Genomic DNA, 23,136 nt, shown 5'->3' on the forward strand with positions numbered 1-23,136 from the left:
CTGGATACACAACACTTGTTGCTGAATTCTATGCATTTATTTATGTTGATGCTTTTGCCAACATTTTCCTCTATGCGCAAACTATACAGTGCTGCCATTGAGACATGGTGCATTGGTGGGAAAATCAATCTTTGTCAATCTCTATCCATTAATATACAGCACTTATCATGGAAAGAAATATTTGATTTCAAAACTCCAAATGACTACAGTGGAGAGAGATGTGCTCCCCCTTGTAGGCGACTGTCCTGGATGTGGAATATGCAGCTATCTGCATATCCTAAGACTATGGAAATATTCCTTTAAAATGTTTTAATTTCAAGCAGTGTGTAAACATTTTGGAAGAATAAAGAATTAGATAATTTTTTTTAAATACTATTTATATTGTGTTTAATTGCATTAAGACTTTGCCTTTAACCTCCAGACAGTCCGGCTACTATTCTGCAATGATCAGATGATCGCTGTGTATACTGAGGGAGCAAGAGCTGTTAGGTCATAAGTAGTGATGTGCGAACGTGCTCGGATAACGTCCTATCCGAGCATGCACGGGTGATATCTGAGCATGCTCGTATATTATGTTTGAGTCCCTGTGGCTCTATGATTTGCGGCTGATTAACAGCCTGAACACATGTGGGGATTGCCTATTTGTCAGAGAATCCCAACATGTGTTAAGGCTGTCTAACAGCCGCCAATCATGCAGCCGGGGAGGTCTCCAACATAATATACGAGCACTCCAAGACGTTCGGATAGCACCTGAGCATGCTCAGACAGGACGCTATCTGAGCATGTTCACTCATCACTAGTCATAAGAGATCCAGACAGCTCTGCTATACAGACAGAAGTTTGCATTTCCCTTGTAACTGGGGCTAATATGCCAGCGCAAGTTATGAGAGAAAGAAGATAAAAATAAAAATATTTCAATATTTAAATGACTCCCCCCCCAAAGATATTTTATCACCTTATGGGTGGTACAATATGTAAAAAAAAAAGAAAAGGAAAATAAATATATAAACAGGTAAGTAAAAATGCCACTGTGAACCCAAATTGCTGTTACTAGCTCAGCCCCATGAAAAAAATTGTGTCCAATGTATATAAATATTTGTTACACAATGGGGAAGTTTTAGAAAATATTTTAATAAAGATGGGTATAAAGTTTCAGCTGATGGGGCTATTGCTCTCATCAGTTGATGCCTGCTGCTGCTAATAACAGTGAGAGCAGGAGCAGCTGATGGGAGTATTCATCAGCCAGCGCCTGCACTGGAAATAAATAATTTAAATTTAAAAAAATGGCGTGGGTTCCTCTGTATTTTTGATAACCAGCCAGACAAAACTGACAGCAGGAGGCTGCAACACTCAGCTTTCAGCTTCAGCAAGGCTAATTATGAAGCATAAAGGGGATGCCGTATTTTGATTTATTTAAATAAATATTTAAAAAAAACAGCTTGGGGCCCCTCCCAGTTTTGACAACCAGCCTTCCTAAAGCAGACAGCTTGCTAGGTTTTGTTAGTGTTTACATCTGTTCCGTAACTGCCTGCATGTTTTAATGGGTTTTCCAGTAGCTATGAGGAAAGGTCTAGCCTTTCATATGCGCTATTCCGAATCCATAACTGCTATCTGTGTGAATGTTAGCAGTGGCCTTCAACTCCGCTTCCTGTGCGGACATACCTTACAGACCAAAAGTTTGGACACACCTTCTGATTTAAAGATTTTTCTGTATTTTCATGACTATAAAAATTGTAAATTCACACTGAAGGCATCAAAACTATGAATTAACACATGTGGAATTATATACAGAGCCTAAAAGTAGTATTCAACCCCCTGCAGATTTAGCAGGTTTAATAAGATGCAAATAAGTTAGAGCCTTCAAACTTCAAACAAGAGCAGGATTTATTAACAGATGCATAAATCTTACAAACCAAAAAGTTTTGTTGCTCAGTTAAATTTTTATAAATTTTAAACATAAAAGTGTGGGTCAATTATTATTCAACCCCTAGGTTTAATATTTTGTGGAATAACCTTTGTTTGCAATTACAGCTAATAATCGTCTTTTATAAGACCTGATCAGGCCGGCACAGGTCTCTGGAGTGATCTTGGCCCACTCCTCCATGCAGATCTTCTCCAAGTTATCTAGGTTCTTTGGGTGTCTCATGTGGACTTTAATCTTGAGCTCCTTCCACAAGTTTTCAATTGTGTTAAGGTCAGGAGACTGACTAGGCCACTGCAACACCTTGATTTTTTGCCTCTTGAACCAGGCCTTGGTTTTCTTGGCTGTGTGCTTTGGGTCTTTGTCTTGTTGGAAGATGAAATGATGACCCATCTTAAGATCCTTGATGGAGGAGAGGAGGTTCTTGGCCAAAATCTCCAGGTAGGCCGTGCTATCCATCTTCCCATGGATGCGGACCAGATGGCCAGGCCCCTTGGCTGAGAAACAGCCCCACAGCATGATGCTGCCACCACCATGCTTGACTGTAGGGATAGTATTCTTGGGGTCGTATGCAGTGCCATCCAGTCTCCAAACGTCACGTGTGTGGTTGGCACCAAAGATCTCGATCTTGGTCTCATCAGACCAGAGAACCTTGAACCAGTCAGTCTCAGAGTCCTCCAAGTGATCATGAGCAAACTGTAGACGAGCCTTGACATGACGCTTTGAAAGTAAAGGTACCTTACGGGCTCGTCTGGAACGGAGACCATTGCGGTGGAGTACGTTACTTATGGTATTGACTGAAACCAATGTCCCCACTGCCATGAGATCTTCCCGGAGCTCCTTCCTTGATGTCCTTGGGTTAGCCTTGACTCTTCGGACAAGCCTGGCCTCGGCACGGGAGGAAACTTTCAAAGGCTGTCCAGGCCGTGGAAGGCTAACAGTAGTTCCATAAGCCTTCCACTTCCGGATGATGCTCCCAACAGTGGAGACAGGTAGGCCCCACTCCTTGGAAAGGGCTTTGTACCCCTTGCCAGCCTTGTGACCCTCCACGATCTTGTCTCTGATGGCCTTGGAATGCTCCTTTGTCTTTCCCATGTTGACCATGTTTGAGTGCTGTTCACAAGTTTGGGGAGGGTCTTAAATAGTCAGAAAAGGCTGGAAAAAGAGATAATTAATCCAAACATGTGAAGCTCATTGTTCTTTGTGCCTGAACTACTTCTTAATACTTTAGGGGAACCAAACAGAATTCTGGTGGGTTGAGGGGTTGAATAATAAATGACCCTCTGAAAAGACTTTTCACAATTTAAAAAAAAAATAAACAAAGAAATAACTTTCTTTTTTGCTGCAGTGCATTTCACACTTCCAGGCTGATCTACAGTCCAAATGTCACAATGCCAAGTTCATTTCAAATGTGTAAACCTGCTAAATCTGCAGGGGGTTGAATACTACTTGTAGGCACTGTACTTAACAAAAAAGTGTGAAACAACTGAAAACCGGTTTTTACGTACCGGTAATAGGATTTTACAGAGTCCACGACAGCACCCACAACGAGAGAGGGGATCCGCCCACCTTCCGGACAGGAACCTACAGGTTAAAAAGGGGCGGTCCCCCTCGCCCTCCAGTTTGTGTTCCAGAGCACAAGGGATACCACCAATGAATCAGTACATGACAATATTATCTTAAACACTACTAAATCCCACCACCTCTATAGAGTGATCTCTAAGGCACACCTTCCAACAGAGTGCAGGAATAAGTAACTAAATACGGGGGGGGGAATGTATGGGTGCTGTCGTGGACTCTGTAAAATTCTATTACCGGTACGTAAAAACCGGTTTTCCTATCGCCACGACAGCACCCACAACGAGAGACTTTCAAAGACTATTAACTGGAATGGACCACAGCACTAAGTACTGAACGGCCAAACTGTAAGCTGGAATTAGCAGATAGATCAAGGCGATAGTGTTTATAAAAGGTGGAAGGTGATGACCAAGTTGCCGCCTTACATATCATTTCAATGGGAACATCTGCCTTCTCCGCCCAGGATGAAGCCATGGCCCGAGTGGAGTGCGCCCTGATGCCTTCTGGTGGTGTTACTCCCCTGGCAGAGTAGGCAAGACATATCGCTTCTCTAATCCATCTGGCGATAGAGTTTTTCGTGACACCAGAACCCTTTTTCCGATTCTGGAAAGAAATAAACAGAGCCCTACTCTGTCTCCAGCTTTGTGTCCTATCCAGGTATTCTAATATTGCCCTCTTAACATCTAGGGTATGATATTTTTTCTCCTCTTCTGAACCTGGATTTTCATAGAAAGATGGTAAATAAATCTCCTGACTTCTATGAAATTTAGTTGCTACTTTTGGCAAGTATGCAGGATCAGGTTTTAAGACAATCTTATCCTGGAGAATTATTAGGTAAGGAGGATCTACTGATAACGCATTTATATCACTGACCCTCCTGGCAGACGTTAATGCTAAAAGTAGGGCTGTTTTTAAGGTTAAATTTTTTATCGAAATAGAGTCTAAAGGCTCAAAGGGAGGTTCGGTCAACGCCTCAAGCACCAAATTTAGATCCCAAGGGGGTATTCTTACAATATGGATTGGGTTAGAACGCTGACAAGCTTTAATAAACCTAGCAACCCATCTATTACCAGCTATATCACTATTATATAGAGCTCCCAAGGCTGAAACATGAACTCTTAGAGTGTTGACTGCTAAACCCAATTCCCTGCCTTTTTGAAGAAATTCTAAAATAGCTGAAATTGGAGCATTATCTCCTAATGGTTGCTGATAAAACATAAGGAACTTCTTCCAAATTTTTGTATAGATCTTTGTAGTAACCTCCTTCCTACTTTTCAATAAGGTAGCTATTAAAGCACTAGAGAACCCCCTCTCCTTCAGAAGCTCCCTCTCAAGTTCCAAGCCGTTAAGTGAAGAGTCTGCAAATTTGGATGACGAAATGGACCCTGATAAAGGAGTTCCGGAACCACTGGCAACACCCAGGGATCGGTCACAGACATTGTCCTGAGGAGAGAAAACCAAGGCCTCCTGGGCCAGAAGGGAGCAATCAAAATCACTCTGGCTCTTTCCTCTCGGATCTTCCTGAGAACTGTCGAAATTAGACACATAGGGGGAAAGGCATATGCTAGCTGGAAGTCCCAACGGACGCGAAGGGAATCCACTATGAATGGTTGGTCTGCTATGTGTAAGGATGCGAACCTCCTGACCTTCCTGTTCTCCCTGGTAGCAAATAGATCTATTACACAGGTCAACAAAAAAAAATTTTTTTTCTGGTGTCCAAAATATTTTAATGAATTTGGGGTATATTTGGGGTGCTGATTCTGAATATGCTATCAGTTTTGCCAGATTGGCTCAAGTTTTTGAGATTTTTGGTATCTTATTTATAGCACTTGTTGGTAAATGCGACGCATCATCTCATTAATTTCTTTGGATTAGTACTTGAACTGAGCAGTTCTCAATATAGTTTTGTGTTAATTAGTGTTCTAAAAGTTTGTTCATAGCTTGATTTTTGCACTAACTTTATGTTGTTGTCTGTTTTCCAGTGAAAAGCATGAACTCATCAAGAAGAAGTTGTCTTAACGATCCAGACTCATTCTGTTACATTTGTGGTGAATACACACTGCCAAAACATAGAAGAAACATAACAGACTTCGTAAAAAAAGTGTATTTTGCCTATTTTGGGGTTATGCTTGGGGACCAAGACAAGTTTTGGGCACCACACATAGTGTGCAAAGCATGTATCGAATTATTACGAAAATGGAGCAAAGGACAAAGAAAAAGCTTAAAATTTGGTGTTCCAATGGTGTGGAGAGAGCCAAAAAATCATCATGATGACTGTTATTTCTGTGCAGTGCAAGTGCAAGGATTCAATAAGCATAAGAAACGAAAATGGGAGTAACATGGAATCTGCAAGAAGGCCTGTCCCTCATTGTGAAGATGTGCCTGTACCTGTGTTTACCATAAATAACAGTCATCATGATGATTTTTTAGATTTTAGGAATTCTGGGACTCTTGAGTCGACCAACGTCCCTGGGTTAGACTGTCTCCCATATGGGCTCCCCAACCGAATGGACTGGCATCTGTTGTAATTATGTTGTCCGGAGTGATGGCCCAGAGAACTCCTTTTGATAAATGTGCCAGATTGAGCCACCATCTCAGATCGTGAAGAGTGGCGGTTGATAGACTGAACCTTCTGCTCAGAGCACCGTGAAGATCTCTTTCTGCTTGAAGAACTTCGTATTGAAGCATCCGGGTATGAGCTTGAGCCCATCTCACCGCCGATATACATGCAGTCAGAGATCCTAGCAGAGACATTGCGTCTCTTAAACTTAAGCTTGGAGCTTCCCTTACGGCCATGATCCTTTGAATGATCTTCTGCTTCTTTTCTTCTGGTAGGAAGGACAACTGATTTTCCGAGTCTAGAAAAACTCCTAGGAACATTTGACGTCTTGTGGGTTCCAGTTTTGACTTTTCCCAGTTGACTATCCATCCGAGTTCCTGTAGGGATGATATTATGGCATTTACCCTAGACGTACACTGAGCAATTGAATTTCCAACTATTAAAAAATCGTCTAGATAGGGCACTACAAGGGTTTCCTTTTCCCTAATATGGGCCATTACTTCCGAAACAACCTTTGTAAAAACTCTAGGAGCCATGGACAGGCCAAAGGGCATTGCTAAAAATTGGAAATGTTTAATCTGATAGTTTACCCATACTGCCATCCTGAGGAATTGCTGGTGATTTCTGTGAACTGGAAGATGGTAATACGCATCTTTTAGATCCAAAACCGACATGTAGCACCTAGGAAACAAAAGCTTAGTTGTTGATTTAATGGATTCCATCTTAAAAGCGTGGTACTGAAGATATTCATTCAATTTACGCAAATTTATGATAGTCCTAAAGGACCCATCAGGTTTAGAGATTAAAAATAGGGGAGAATAAAAACCCGTCTTCTCCTGATGTTTTGGTACTTCTTCAATAACTCGCTTTTTAAGCAATTGTTGAATCTCTAATTCTAGGGCCTGTTGTTGGGCCGGAGTGTCCAGTGATGTTATAACAAAATGATTTGGGGGAGTTCTCAAAAATTCTAATTTTAATCCTGACTCTACTACCCCCATTATCCAGGCACTAGAAGTTATCCTTTTCCATTCTGCTGAGAAGAATTTTAGTCTTCCTCCTACTGGTAGATCTATTCTATCTGTAATTAGGTCTACGTCTTGAGAAAGATGAAGGGTTTTTATAGTATCCACCTTTCTTCTTTTGATCCGACGTCTCCCAGTCACGATTATATCCCTGCTGGTCTGACTGGAATTTTCTGAAGGGTATGCGTCTCCGGAAGGCATTCCTAAAAGTGGGATTAAATATTTTAGAAAATCCCTTCTTTCTGTCTTCTGCCTTTGCCAGGATGTCATCCAGCACTGGGCCGAATAGGTACTCACCCCTACACGGAATGGAGCACAATTTGGCTTTTGCCTGAGCATCACCGTTCCAGGTCTTTAGCCAGAGCGCCCGTCGGGCTGCATTCGAGAGACCCGCCGATCTTGCAGCCAATTTCAGGGAATCAATCGAGGCATCCGCTAGATAAGCTGCTCCTTCTCTGACCTGAGACAGGGAGTTTAACAATTTATCCCTGAGTACTTTAGCTTTAAGCTGTTCTTCCAGCTGAGTTACCCAGACCATAACTGATCTCGCCATACAGGTGCCTGCGATTGCTGGCTTAAAGGCTCCAGATGATGCTTCCCACGTTTTCTTAAGAAGCATGTCAGCCTTCCCGTCTGAAGGATCTTTAAGGAGTCCCACATCTTCTAATGGTAGCGAGGCTGTTTTCGAGGTAGAGGCCACTGCCGCATCTACTTTTGGGATCTTCATCCACTGGGATAAGGTGTCATCCTCAAAGGGGTACCTTCTTTTTGCGGCCGAAGGTAAGAACCCTTTATCCAGCTTGTCCCACTCCCGTCTAACCAGATCTTTAACGGTATCAACCACTGGGAAAGCTTTGCGAGTTTTCTGGCTCAGCCCCGCAAACATGATCTCTTGGGTTGTTTTCGGCTCTTTACTCTCTGCCATACCCATAGTTGAACGGACAGCCTTAATTAAAGTCTCCATATTTTCGGTGGAAAAGCAAAGCCTTCCCTCCTCATCTGAGGAGGATGGTGATGAGCCTTCCGAGCACTCGCCCTCTTGCAACGAAGGGCTAGAATCGGATACCATTTCCACACTATTCTTCTCATGCCGTCTAGATTTAAGGGACGATTTAATTTCTTCCCTAATTACTTCCCTCAAATCCGATACATGGAGGGGGGCTTCTTCTTCTAATGTACGGCATATACACGACTGACATAACTTCTTTAAGTAGGTGTCAGGTAGTGGCTCTGTGCATAACGCGCACTGCTTATGCTTAGTCTTTGAGACCTTCTTTCCCTATAACAAAGCATAGTATAGAAGACAGATGTATCAGCCAATGGCTCAGATATTAACTCACCATTGCTGATAAACTTAGAGTACCGGTTTCTGAGGGGGTGAGGTGTGACGTGACGTGCCCGGGTCCTGCTGCCCGCGTGCCTCTCCACAACGAGATCTGCTGCTGCTCCTTTCTCCTAACGGTCGGTGTTCGGCGTCTCCTGTGGAAGACATGTTGCCGCACACCACTCACCAAGCGCTGCTTGCCTTTCAAAGGTCCCGCGCTCCTCCTCCCGGCCTCCTCCGGAAGTCGTCAGATCACTTCCGGGTCATAAGCGCCGACCTGCTCCTGCAGCGTCGTGCGCGTGTGGACGACCCGGGGCAGCGTGCCTTCCCCCGGGAACACCACCTTGACCGCTCGGTCATGCCGCCAGACGAGGGGGGAAGCTGAACACAGGACTTCCCCCGACGCTGCTTCCGGGCCCCCGACTCTGCCGTTCTCACCTGGACACCGCACAGAGGCTTGGCGGACCCGGGTAAGCGATCGAAACCTGTAGGCTCTCGCCGTCCGGACAGGAACCCAAACTGGAGGGCGAGGGGGACCGCCCCTTTTTAACCTGTAGGTTCCTGTCCGGAAGGTGGGCGGATCCCCTCTCTCGTTGTGGGTGCTGTCGTGGCGATAGAAAAATATGTCTTATATTTTAGGTTCTTCAAAGTAGCCACGTTTTGCTTTGATGACTGCGTTGCACACTCTTGGCATTCTCTTGATGAGATTCAAGAGGTAGTCACCGAAAATGGTCTTCCAACAATCTTATACCTGATTTAGTCTAGTGCCCGGGAGTTGGCATTCACATAACTTAAAATGAAGTGTCCCATCAAGTCTCCTGCCTTTGTTTTAGTCAAAACTTCTAGATCCCTCCAGGTACAGTCATAGGTCACTTTTATTGGCTGTAGAGATCTGGTAAATGCTGTTGGGTTCTTTTCAAGATTTAGGAGCTGTTTTTGCTGGTCTCAATGGATGGTATCAGTCACCCTAACAACCTTTGAGTCTCCCTTATCCCACACCGGTTTGGTTATCTCATAAGAGGTCGAGGTCTCACTCTTAACATCTGTCATTTGCCCGCTGTCCTGTTTGATCAAGAGTAGTCATTTTTGCAGCAGTGGGGGAGGAAACATCTAGTACATGCTGTGGAGAATCTGTTCTTATGACATGGGTCTTAGTGTACAGAGGGTACATGTGGGCAGTACATCCAGTATTTGCCGGGTATACACAATTTGCCATCTTATGTCGAGGAGCACCACAGGCAATGCAAGTATCTCTACTGTCTGGGTTCTGTTGTCCACAGTTCCAACATGTCCATCCTGCAGGTCCATTGAACGAAGGAGGCACCCAAGGATTATGGCTGGCAACAAGTCTAATTGGAGTGGTAGTCCGCTGAATTGTTTGGGGTCATACACATGATAATAATTATTGCCTTTCTGAACATCTTTGTAACCACCCCTCTTCACATCCTTTGAAACTTTCAAACCACTTTGGGCGGTACCCTCCAAACCATGATCTTTCAACCAACCACCATTATTCTGTATAAACCTGTCCCATTTAATATTACTTAAAACACCACTCAAAAGCATTCCTGCCCTTCTCAACAACTTTCCACATTTTCCCACTGCACTTTCCTGCTCTGTTGTCAACTATCTGATATGCAGTTCCAACAATTTTATTTTCATCCCCCTCTTCCTTCTGCAGGTTGTTTCCCATCTTGTGATGTTTTTTACTACTGCACAAATTCCTCTACTGAAAACAATTGCACAATACTCTTATTCCAGAATGTCAAAGCAAGGCAAACAGCTGCAGGGCTATGGCCACCTCTCTTTCCCTTTTCTCATCCTACCTAGGAATTTAACTCTCTAATTCTGCCTGGCTCAACAGGGATCACCAGGAAGAGGTTCTACCCCTTTGCTTACAACCAATTCACAATTTCTATTGGAATCCTTCAGCTCAGCTATTCTTTTACGTACTATACAGACCAACCACAAACCAAAACATGGTAGTACTGTGAAAAACAATACAGACTCAAACAAGAGCGATCACTTTATTGGGAGAATAGCGTCATTTCCTCACACATCAAATTCTCCTTTTATACAAGATAACTGACTGGACTTGGTATACAACTCACCTGGTTGAGTAAGAAAATGTTTCCTACTTTACTGTTTGTAAGTGGCCGCTTTATCTGTCCTTTCCAGGAGACATCAATCAAAAGTATTCTGGATGGGAGAAGTTGTTGTCTGGTCCCTGTTTTCGGGCTCCAAAATTACTGTGGGCACAATGGGCCCACCAGAGTTGGTGAGCAAGGCCAGATTAGAGGTGTTAAGATGAATGACAATCAATACATTTGACACACACAAGTAGTGTCCAGCATAAGTGTCACGATTCCTCTGCTCAGAGTGTCTGGGACTCTGTGCTGGGGCGTGCTGAGCTGTTGGTGCTTTGATTGACAGCTCGGTTGACCTATCTGACTGGAAGGTGCAGAGATTTTCACAGGTGCTCCATGTTCTTGGTAATTGCCCTGCTATTTAGGTGAGCTGTCTGGTTCAGATCATTGCCAGTCAAAAGTGTGTTGTAAGCTTGTGCTCTCTGGTGATTTAGCCTTTACTTTGTGCTCCAAGTTCTGATCTTCTGCTGCATACCTTTGGACAGTGTTCAGACTACACAATTGTTATTGCTCCTTTGCATCTGATATTTCATTGCTGACCTTTGGAACGTGTTCAGACTACCCTTTTGTTATTGCCCCTTTGCTTATCTGCTATTTCTCTGGTATTCTGATCCTGGCTTACGACTTCGTATTTTCCCTTGGTTTACTAAGTGATCTTTTGGTATTGACCCCGGAACATCTTACTGCACTGATTCACGGCCTAGCTGTGGGTTGTGACTAGTGTTACAATAAGATTCCACTTTAATGAAATTCGGGTGGGATTTATATACACCCCTGGTAAAAAGGGCTTTATTGGATAAACAAGCAACTGTTTTGTAGGATTCTGAGATACTTGTGTTTAAATGTCTGGTTCAATCCAGATTCTCAGGGACTTTTAATGTGGAGGGGGGGGGGGGGCTTCTGTGTAAAAGAGACACGATAGATTTAAAGCATAAAATGGGGAGTGCGAAAACAAAGTGGATCCCGATTTCCCACAGTATGTACTCCACCCTTTATTATATCAGTATTTGGATAAACACAATCTAATTGAGGAACATTGTTATTTGGGTCAGTAGTCAAGCTCTGTTTATAGTTTTGGGGGAGACTCATCTGGAACTACTGCTAGCTGTTTAATACGTTAGTATCTTAAAAAAGTCACCAATAAATAAGTTCTATGCTCTATCGAATAATATACTGTACACCTAAAATGGTATATATTTTATTTATGTAGGGTTCACTCTTGAATACTTTGATTCCCTGGCCCCTCCCATAGCATTATGTGAATGCTTCTTTGTGTACGTATTTTTTTTTTTACCAAAATACATTAGTTACAATTTTCGAATACAGTTATATGATTACTAGCTATTGAACCCGTTCTACGCCCGGGTGGCGAGCATTTATATTGGAATATGGTCTCCATCCTGGTATGTGCTGCTCCTATCCTGTCATATGCTGCTCCATCCTGCGCCCCCATCCTGTCATGTGCTGCTCCACCGTGTCATGTGCTGCTCCATCCTGCGCCCCCATCCTGTCATGTGCTGCTCCACCGTGTCATGTGCTGCTCCATCCTGCATCCCCATCCTGTCATGTGCTGCTCCACCGTGTCATGTGCTGCTCCATCCTGCGCCCCCATCCTGTCATGTGCTGCTCCACCGTGTCATGTGCTGCTCCATCCTCATCCCCATCCTGTCATGTGCTCCCATCCTGCGCCCCAATCCTATCACGTGCTGCTCCATCCTGCGCCCCCATCAGTGCGGGCGGCTGTGCTGAGTGCGGGCGGCTGTGCTGAGTGCGGGCGGCTGTATGTGGCTGTGCTGAGTGCGGGCGGCTGTATGTGACGTGGCTGTGCTGGGTGCGGGCGGCTGTGCTGGGTGCGGCAGCTGTGGACGGCTGTGCTGGGTGCGGTGGCTGTGCTGGGTGCAGCGGCTGTGCTGGGTGCAGCGGCTGTGCGTGGCTGTAGGCGGCTGTGCGTGGCTGTGGGAGGCTGTGCTGGGTGCGGCGGCTGTGCGTGGCTGTGGGCGGCTGTGCTGGGTGCGGCGGCTGTGCTGGGTGCGGTGGCTGTGCTGGGTGCGGCGGCTGTCCGTGGCTGTAGGCGGCTGTGCGTGGCTGTGCTGGGTGCGGAGGCTGTGCATGGCTGTGGCGGCTGTGCGTGGCTGTGCTGGGTGCGGCGGCTGTGCTGGGTGCGGCGGATGTGCTGGGTGCGGCGGCTGTGCTGGGTGCGGCGGCTGTGGGTGGCTGTGCTGGGTGCAGCGGTTGTGCGTGGCTGTGGGCGGCTGTGCTGGGTGCGGCGGCTGTGGGCGGCTGTGCTGGGTGCGGCGGCTGTGGGCGGCTGTGCGTGGCTGTGGGCGGCTGTGCTGGGTGCGGCGGCTGTGCTGGGTGCGGCGGCTGTCCGTGGCTGTGGGCGGCTGTGCGTGGCTGTGAGAGGCTGTGCGTGGCTGTAGGCGGCTGTGCGTGGCTGTGGCGGCTGTGCATGGCTGTGCTGGGTGCGGCGGATGTGCTGGGTGCGGCGGCTGTGCTGGGTGCGGCGGCTGTGGGTGGCTGTGCTGGGTGCGGCGGCTGTGCGTGGCTGTGGGCTGTGCGTGGCTGTGGGCGGCTGTGCTGGGTGCGGCGGCTGTGGTCGGCTGTGCTGGGTGCGGCGGCTGTGCGTGGCTATGGGTGGCTGTACGTGGCTGTGGGCGGCTGTGCTGGGTGCGGCGGCTGTGCGTGGCTGTGGTCGGCTGTGCTGGGTGCGGCTGTGCGTGGCTGTGGGCGGCTGTGCGTGGCTGTGGGCGGCTGTGCGTGGCTGTGGGCGGCTGTGCTGGGTGCGGCGGCTGTGCGTGGCTGTGGGCGGCTGTGCTGGGTGCGGCGGCTGTGCGTGGCTATGGGTGGCTGTGCGTGGCTGTGGGCAGCTGTGCTGGGTGCGGCGGCTGTGCGTGGCTGTGGGCGCCTGTGCATCGCTGTGGGCGGCTATGGTCGGCTGTGCTGGGTGCGGCGGCTGTGCGTTGCTGTGGGCGGCTGTGCTGGGTGCGGCGGCTGTGCGTGGCTATGGGTGGCTGTGCGTGGCTGTGGGCAGCTGTGCTGGGTGCGGCGGCTGTGCGTGGCTGTGGGCGCCTGTGCGTGGCTGTGGGCGGCTATGGTCGGCTGTGCTGGGTGCGGCGGCTGTGCGTGGCTGTGCTGGGCGCGGCGGCTGTGCTGGGTGCGGCCATTTTCTTGGTCCTGCTCCCGGAGTCGGCGCCTGCGCAGTCCGCGCTTTCCGGCGCCATTTTCTTGAAGACACTGCAATGTGTCTTCAAGAAAATGGCGCCGGAAAGCGCGGACTGCGCAGGCGCCGATTCCGGGAGCAGGGGGACAGTCACGGCCCGGAAGCGCGTCGGTGGAACGGGTCAGGTAAGTATACTCACCCTCCGCCTCCTGGCTCGTCCCTGCTTGTCCGGTGGAGATCGCGGTGTGCGTTCAGCGCTTACGCATACCGCGATCTCCTGGGAGCGTCGCTCTGTGCGGTCCAGACTGCGCCGGCGCTTGCGCTTGCGCAGTCTATAGAGGCTTCGGACAGAGTGACGCTCCCAGCGTTATATTATAGATATGCCAAGCCTCTGTTATTGTCCGAGATGTGACATTGTGGTGTTCCTGATGAAGAAGTCTTGTACTTTGAAACATGTTGAATAAATCCACTATTTAACAGCTACACATTTGGAGCTTGAATCATTCAGCAGCACAGATTAAATCCACGTTTTTACCCCTTTTTTTCGTGGTTGGTCACGAGTGGGACGGTGGATCTGCTGCAGCAGGATATCTCTGTAAGCCTGTCTTTCGGCTGAAATTGGTGAGTAGAGTCTGATCATTCTAATTAATTGTATCCCGGATAAGACTCTATTGCGCTATTTTCTCCAGCAGCACTTACTGAATAAAAAAAAGGAATGCTTTTGATTAATATCCTTTTTTCAAGCAAAGTTTTCTCCCCATATTCACGTTATATATGTGATCATCTAATCATTCATTATTCACTAGGGAAAAGATTTGTCATGAAATTATTACCATCAAAGGCCTTTTATTCCAAACACAAGAATGTCAATTTTAACAAGAATTAAATTATATGAAAAGTTCAACATTATTGAAAATTTGTCATTTCATAATAAATAACTTGTTTTCCAAAAATACATGTGTTGTGCAACATGGAAATTAGTACTTTGACTCCAGAATTAAAAATAATTTTTAAAGTAAAAGTGCAGTGAGAATGTTTCATATATTTAATGGTTTTAAAGCTTAAAAAAGCACTCCACGTTTGCTTGTTTTTTGGGAATACCTGCACCCATGTCACTTGACTGCTTATCACAATCTTCACTTCTTATGTAGTAGTGTTCAAAATAATAGCAGTCCAATTTAACTAACCAGATTAATAACTGGTTTTGGTATAAATTATATTACCACATGTCAAACAATTTACCAGTTGGTGCAGTAGATTCTAAGAAAACCACCAGACTCAGCACTCATCATCTGCATATTTTTGAGTCTGTGTGTATTAGAATAATCAAGACCTTCACAACCGCCGATACACCTTTTTAATGGAGCTGAGAAATAAGGGTATAGTGCCCCCAGCATCGGAAAATCCCCAGTATCTCAGGTATTGGGGGTAGCAGAGGCCCCAGAGAACATGATTCGGATCAGTTTTTACCGTCCCCAGTCTCGTGATTGCCGTTATTCACCAAATAACAACGATCACAAAAAAAGTCAATTTCCCATTCATTTCTCTCTCCTCTGATATTATTATTTATTATTATAGTGCCATTTATTCCATGGCACTTTACATGTGAGGAGGGGTATACATAAAAACAAGTACAATAATCTTGAACAATACAAGTCACAACTGGTACAGGAGGAGAGGGGACTGTTGTGAAATTGGATTCTGGGCTCCCCCGGTGGCCACTTGTGGAATTGAACTTGTGTGCATCATCCCCTCTGTTCACCTGCTCCTATCAGGATGTGGGAGTCGCTATATAACCTTGCTCCTCTGTCAGTTTCTTGCCGGTCAACAATGTAATCAGAAGCCTTCTGTGCTTGTTCCTGCTACTAGACAACTCCCAGCTAAGTTGGACTTTTGTCCTTGTGTGTTTTTGCATTTTGTTCCTGTTCACAGCTGCTGTTTCGTTACTGTGTCTGGAAAGCTCTTGTGATCGGAAATTGCCACTCTGGTGTTATGAGTTAATGCTAGAGTCTTAAAGGAATTTCTGGATGGTGTTTTGATAGGGTTTTCTGCTGACCATGAAAGTGTCCTTTCTGTCTTCCTGCTATCTAGAAAGCGGACCTCGATTTTGCTAAACCTATTTTCATACTACGTTTGTCATTTCATCTAAAATCACCGCCAATATATGTGGGGGCCTCTGTCTGCCTTTTGGGAAAATTTCTCTAGAGGTGAGCCAGGACTGTCTTTTCCTCTGCTAGGATTAGGTAGTTCTCCGGCTGGCGCTGGGCATCTAGGGTTAAAAAACGTAGGCATGCTACCCGGCCACTTCTAGTTGTGCGGCAGGTTTAGTTCATGGTCAGTATAGTTTCCATCTTCCAAGAGCTAGTTCTCATATATGCTGGGCTATGTTCTCTCGCCATTGAGAATCATGACAGTTTGACCGGCCAAAAAAAGGGTTAAATTACTGGCTGAGAAAGGAGAGAAAAAAGAAGTCTGCTACAATTTTTTTTTTTTTTTTTTTCCTCTAGTTCTGAGTGTGCTCTTAATTGAATCACTTGCTAGTCTGCCTATACTGCAGCCTTCCTCTCTTTCTCTCCTTCTAATCCTTGAATGGCTCTGTGTTCACCTGTTTCAAATGGATCTTCAGAGTGTAGCTACAGGTTTGAATAATCTCGCCACAAAGGTACAAAATTTGCAAGATTTTGTTGTTCATGCACCTATGTCTGAGCCTAGAATTCCTTTGCCTGAATTCTTCTCGGGGAATAGATCTCACTTTCAAAATTTTAAAAATAATTGCAAATTGTTTTTGTCCCTGAAGTCTCGCTCTGCCGGAGACCCTGCACAGCAGGTCAGGATTGTAATTTCCTTGCTCCGGGGCGACCCTCAAGACTGGGCTTTTGCATTGGCACCAGGGGATCCTGCGTTGCTCAATGTGGATGCGTTTTTTCTGGCCTTGGGGTTGCTTTATGAGGAACCTCATTTAGAGCTTCAGGCGGAAAAGGCATTGATGTCCTTGTCTCAGGGGCAAGATGAAGCTGAAATATACTGCCAAAAATTCCGCAAATGGTCTGTGCTTACTCAGTGGAATGAGTGCGCCCTGGCGGCGATTTTCAGAGAAGGTCTCTCTGATGCCATTAAGGATGTTATGGTGGGGTTCCCTGTGCCTGCGAGTCTGAATGAGTCCATGACGATGGCTATTCAGATCGATAGGCGTCTGCGGGAGCGCAAACCTGTGCACCATTTGGCGGTGTCTACTGAGAAAACGCCAGAAAATATGCAATGTGATAGAATTCTGTCCAGAAGCGAGCGGCAGAATTTTAGACGAAAAAATGGGTTGTGCTTCTATTGTGGTGATTCAACTCATGTTATATCAGCATGCTTTAAGCGTACTAAGAAGCCTGACAAGTCTGTTTCAATTAGCACTTTACAGTCTAAGTTTATTCTATCTGTGACCCTGATTTGTTCTTTGTCATCTATTACCGCGGACGCCTATGTCGACTCTGGCGCTGCTTTGAGTCTTATGGATTGGTCCTTTGCCAAACGCTGTGGGTATGATTTGGAGCCACTGGAGGCTCCGATACCTCTGAAAGGGATTGACTCCACCCCATTGGCTAGTAATAAACCACAATACTGGACACAAGTGACTATGCGTGTTAATCCGGATCACCAGGAGGTTATTCGCTTTCTGGTGCTGTATAATCTACATGATGTTTTGGTGCTGGGATTGCCATGGCTGCAATCTCATAACCCAGTCCTCGACTGGAGAGCTATGTCTGTGTTAAGCTGGGGATGTAAAGGAACTCATGGGGACGTACCTTTGGTTTCCATTTCATCATCTATTCCCTCTGAGATTCCTGAATTCTTGTCTGACTTTCGTGACGTTTTTGAAGAACCCAAGGTTGGTTCACTACCTCCGCACCGGGAGTGCGATTGTGCCATAGACTTGATTCCGGGTAGTAAATACCCTAAGGGTCGTTTATTTAATCTGTCTGTGCCTGAACACGCTGCTATGCGAGAATATATAAAGGAGTCCTTGGAAAAGGGACATATTCGTCCTTCGTCATCTCCCTTAGGAGCCGGTTTTTTCTTTGTGTCTAAGAAAGACGGCTCTTTGAGGCCGTGTATTGATTATCGACTTTTGAATAAAATCACGGTTAAATATCAATATCCGTTACCACTGCTTACTGATTTGTTTGCTCGTATAAAGGGGGCCAAGTGGTTCTCTAAGATTGATCTCCGTGGGGCGTATAATTTGGTGCGAATCAAGCAGGGGGATGAGTGGAAAACCGCATTTAATACGCCCGAGGGCCATTTTGAGTATTTGGTGATGCCTTTTGGTCTTTCAAATGCCCCTTCAGTCTTCCAGTCCTTTATGCATGACATTTTCCGCGATTATTTGGATAAATTTATGATTGTGTATCTGGATGATATTCTGATTTTTTCGGATGACTGGGACTCTCATGTCCAGCAGGTCAGGAGGGTTTTTCAGGTTTTGCGGTCTAATTCCTTGTGTGTGAAGGGTTCTAAGTGTGTTTTTGGGGTTCAAAAGATTTCTTTCTTGGGATACATTTTTTCCCCCTCTTCCATCGAGATGGATCCTGTCAAGGTTCAGGCTATTGGTGATTGGACGCAACCCTCTTCTCTTAAGAGTCTTCAGAAATTTTTGGGCTTTGCTAACTTTTATCGTCGATTTATTGCTGGTTTTTCTGATGTTGTGAGACCATTGACTGATTTGACTAAGAAGGGTGCTGATGTTGCTGATTGGTCCCCTGATGCTGTGGAGGCCTTTCGGGAGCTCAAGCGCCGCTTTTCGTCCGCCCCAGTGTTGCGTCAGCCTGATGTTGCTCTTCCTTTTCAGGTTGAGGTCGACGCTTCTGAAATCGGAGCTGGGGCGGTGTTGTCGCAGAGAAGTTCCGACTGCTCCGTGATGAGACCTTGTGCTTTTTTTTCCCGTAAATTTTCGCCCGCCGAGCGGAATTATGATATTGGGAATCGGGAGCTTTTGGCCATGAAGTGGGCTTTTGAGGAGTGGCGTCACTGGCTTGAGGGGGCCAGACATCAGGTGGTGGTATTGACTGACCACAAAAATTTAATTTACCTTGAGTCTGCCAGGCGCCTGAATCCTAGACAGGCGCGCTGGTCGTTGTTTTTCTCTCGGTTTAATTTTGTGGTGTCGTACCTACCGGGTTCTAAGAATGTTAAGGCGGATGCCCTTTCTAGGAGTTTTGAGCCTGACTCCCCTGGTAATTCTGAGCCCACAGGTATCCTTAAAGATGGAGTGATATTGTCTGCCGTTTCTCCAGACCTGCGGCGGGCCTTGCAGGAGTTTCAGGCGGATAGACCTGATCGTTGCCCACCTGGTAGACTGTTTGTTCCTGATGATTGGACCAGTAGAGTCATCTCTGAGGTTCATTCTTCTGCGTTGGCAGGTCATCCTGGAATCTTTGGTACCAGGGATTTGGTGGCAAGGTCCTTCTGGTGGCCTTCCCTGTCACGAGATGTGCGAGGCTTTGTGCAGTCTTGTGACGTTTGTGCTCGGGCCAAGCCTTGTTGTTCTCGGGCTAGTGGATTGTTGTTGCCCTTGCCTATCCCGAAGAGGCCTTGGACGCACATCTCGATGGATTTTATTTCGGATCTGCCTGTTTCTCAGAAGATGTCTGTCATCTGGGTGGTGTGTGACCGTTTCTCTAAGATGGTCCATCTGGTTCCCTTGCCTAAGTTGCCTTCTTCTTCCGAGTTGGTTCCTCTGTTTTTTCAAAATGTTGTTCGTTTGCATGGTATTCCTGAGAATATCGTTTCTGACAGAGGGACCCAATTCGTGTCTAGATTTTGGCGGGCATTCTGTGCTAGGATGGGCATAGATTTGTCTTTTTCGTCTGCTTTCCATCCTCAGACTAATGGCCAGACCGAGCGGACTAATCAGACCTTGGAGACATATTTGAGGTGTTTTGTGTCTGCGGATCAGGATGATTGGGTTGCTTTTTTGCCTTTGGCGGAGTTCGCCCTCAATAATCGGGCCAGCTCTGCCACCTTGGTGTCCCCGTTTTTCTGTAATTTGGGGTTTCATCCTCGATTTTCCTCCGGTCAAGTGGAATCTTCGGATTGTCCTGGAGTGGATGCTGTGGTGGAGAGGTTGCATCAGATTTGGGGGCAGGTGGTGGACAATTTGAAGTTGTCCCAGGAGAAGACTCAGCTTTTTGCCAACCGCCGTCGTCGTGTTGGTCCTCGGCTTTGTGTTGGGGACTTGGTGTGGTTGTCTTCTCGTTTTGTCCCTATGAGGGTTTCTTCTCCTAAGTTTAAGCCTCGGTTCATCGGCCCGTACAAGATATTGGAGATTCTTAACCCTGTGTCCTTCCGTTTGGACCTCCCTGCATCCTTTTCGATTCATAATGTTTTTCATCGGTCATTGTTGCGCAGGTATGAGGTACCGGTTGTGCCTTCCGTTGAGCCTCCTGCTCCGGTGTTGGTTGAGGGTGAGTTGGAGTACGTTGTGGAAAAGATCTTAGACTCTCGTGTTTCCAGACGGAGACTCCAGTATCTGGTCAAATGGAAGGGATACGGTCAGGAGGATAATTCTTGGGTCACTGCCTCTGATGTTCATGCCTCCGATCTTGTCCGTGCCTTTCATAGGGCTCATCCTGATCGCCCTGGTGGTTCTGGTGAGGGTTCGGTGCCCCCTCCTTGAGGGGGGGGTACTGTTGTGAAATTGGATTCTGGGCTCCCCCGGTGGCCACTTGTGGAATTGAACTTGTGTGCATCATCCCCTCTGTTCACCTGCTCCTATCAGGATGTGGGAGTCGCTATATAACCTTGCTCCTCTGTCAGTTTCTTGCCGGTCAACAATGTAATCAGAAGCCTTCTGTGCTTGTTCCTGCTACTAGACAACTCCCAGCTAAGTTGGACTTTTGTCCTTGTGTGTTTTTGCATTTTGTTCCTGTTCACAGCTGCTGTTTCGTTACTGTGTCTGGAAAGCTCTTGTGATCGGAAATTGCCACTCTGGTGTTATGAGTTAATGCTAGAGTCTTAAAGGAATTTCTGGATGGTGTTTTGATAGGGTTTTCTGCTGACCATGAAAGTGTCCTTTCTGTCTTCCTGCTATCTAGAAAGCGGACCTCGATTTTGCTAAACCTATTTTCATACTACGTTTGTCATTTCATCTAAAATCACCGCCAATATATGTGGGGGCCTCTGTCTGCCTTTTGGGAAAATTTCTCTAGAGGTGAGCCAGGACTGTCTTTTCCTCTGCTAGGATTAGGTAGTTCTCCGGCTGGCGCTGGGCATCTAGGGTTAAAAAACGTAGGCATGCTACCCGGCCACTTCTAGTTGTGCGGCAGGTTTAGTTCATGGTCAGTATAGTTTCCATCTTCCAAGAGCTAGTTCTCATATATGCTGGGCTATGTTCTCTCGCCATTGAGAATCATGACAGGGGACACTGCCCGCGAGGGCTCACAATCTACAATGATCTAGCTTAACAGAGGAGAGAGAAAAGAGGTCCCCCGAGCCACCCTGGTACCTCAGTCATCCCCGGACCCTCTTGCTCCATCCCCCAGCCCTCCACATCATCTTCCAGGAAGAAAATGATGGCGCATGCGCAGTGAACACACCAAGATAGACCATATCGCAAGGATCAAGATAAAAAAAAAATAGTAAATCAAACCCCCCTTTATATCCCCCTTAGTTAGGTAAAATATGTATTTTTTCCATTCTTTGCAGTTAGAGCTAGAGTTGGGGCTAGGGTTAGGGTTGCGGTTAGAGCTAGGATTAGGGTTGGACTAGGTTTAGGGCTAGGATTGGGCCTAGGGTTAGCGTTTTGCTGGGGTTAGGCTTGTGTTGAAGTTAGGGTTGTGTTGGGGTTACGGTTGTGGTGTTGGGGTGAGAGTGGTGTTGAGATTAGGGTTGTGGTTAGGGTTGGGATCAGGGTTAGTGGTGTGTTCGGGTTAGATTTGGAATTAGTATTGTGGGGTTTCCACTGTTTAGGTACATCAGGGGATCTCCAAACACGACATGGCGCCCATCATTGATTCCAGCCAATTTTGCATTCAAAAAGTCAAACAATGCTCTCTCCCTTCTGAGCCTTGCCATGCACCCAAACAGTGATTTTCCCCCACATATGTGGTATTGGCGTACTCAGAAGAAATTGTACAACAAATTTTGTGGTCCGTTTTCTCCTGATACGCTTGTGAAAATAAAGTTTGGGTCTAAAGTAAATTTTTTAGGAAAAAAAGTAAAATGTTCAATTTTTCCTTTCATGTTCCTTTAGTTCTCGTGAAACACCTGAAGAGTTAATAAACTTCTTGAATGTGGTTTTGAGCACCTTGAGGAGTGCAATTTTTAGAATGGTGTCATTTTGGGGTATTTTCTGTTATATTGACCCCCAAACTCACTTGAAAAGTGAGGTGGTCCCTAAAAAAATTATTTTGTAAATTTTGTTAGAAAAATGAGAAATCACTGGTCAACTTTTAACTCTTATAACGTCCTATCAAAAAAATATTATGTTTCCAAAATTGTGCTGATGTAAAGTTGACATGTGGGAAATGTTATTTATTAACTATTTTGTGTGACACGACTGTCTGATTTAAGGGCACAAAAATTAAAAGTTTGAAAATTGCAAAATTTTCGCCAAATTTCCATTTTTTAAATGAATAAACACAAGTCATATCAAATAAATTTTACCACTAACATGAAGTACAATATGTCAAGAAAAAATATTCTCAGAATCAGTGGAATCCATTGAAGCGTTCCAGATGAGGTGACAGTGGTTAGAATTGTAAAAATTGGCTTAGTCATTAAGGTCAAAATTGGCTCGGCCAATAATAATAACAGTGTGGAGTTCAATTAGTGGGCTTAGTCATTCTGTGAAGAAACATGTGAACGCATTTCTCCTTGAAAGCCTGAGAAAAATGGGTTGTTCGAGACATTGTTAAGAAGAACACCACACTTTGATTATAAAGTTGATTGGAGAGGGAAACACTTATGAAATAAAAAGTGCAGACAATGATAGGCTGCTCAGGTAAAATGATCTTCAGTGCTTTAAAATGGAAAGCCAAACCAAAGACATGGAAGAAAATGGAAGACTACCAATCAAATGTATGTAAGAATAGCCAGAATGGCAAAGGCTCACACAATGATCAGCTCCAGGATGATGAAAGACTGTTATAGGATGTTTCGCTACCAGCAGTTTGCCCCCAGCAGTTCGCCCCTGGAAACATCCTGTTCGTAATGCCAAGTTGAGTCGCCCGCCAGGCAGTGGGGCACTCGGTACCGGGTCCGGTACTTGAAGGGGACGTCACAGTGGCTGCGATCCACTCCGTGGCCCTGGGCGCCCAAGTAAAGGGAAAGGTCTTTAAAGGGAGTTTAAGAATAAAGATTGTTTGTGACGCCACCTGTGGTATTCAGTCAGTAGGGACCAACGCTGCTTAAAGGGGTCCTCTGGTGTGATGGTATG

This window comes from Ranitomeya variabilis, chromosome 1 (genome assembly GCF_051348905.1).
Source record: "Ranitomeya variabilis isolate aRanVar5 chromosome 1, aRanVar5.hap1, whole genome shotgun sequence".
In the NCBI taxonomy this organism is placed as follows: Eukaryota; Metazoa; Chordata; class Amphibia; order Anura; family Dendrobatidae; genus Ranitomeya; species Ranitomeya variabilis.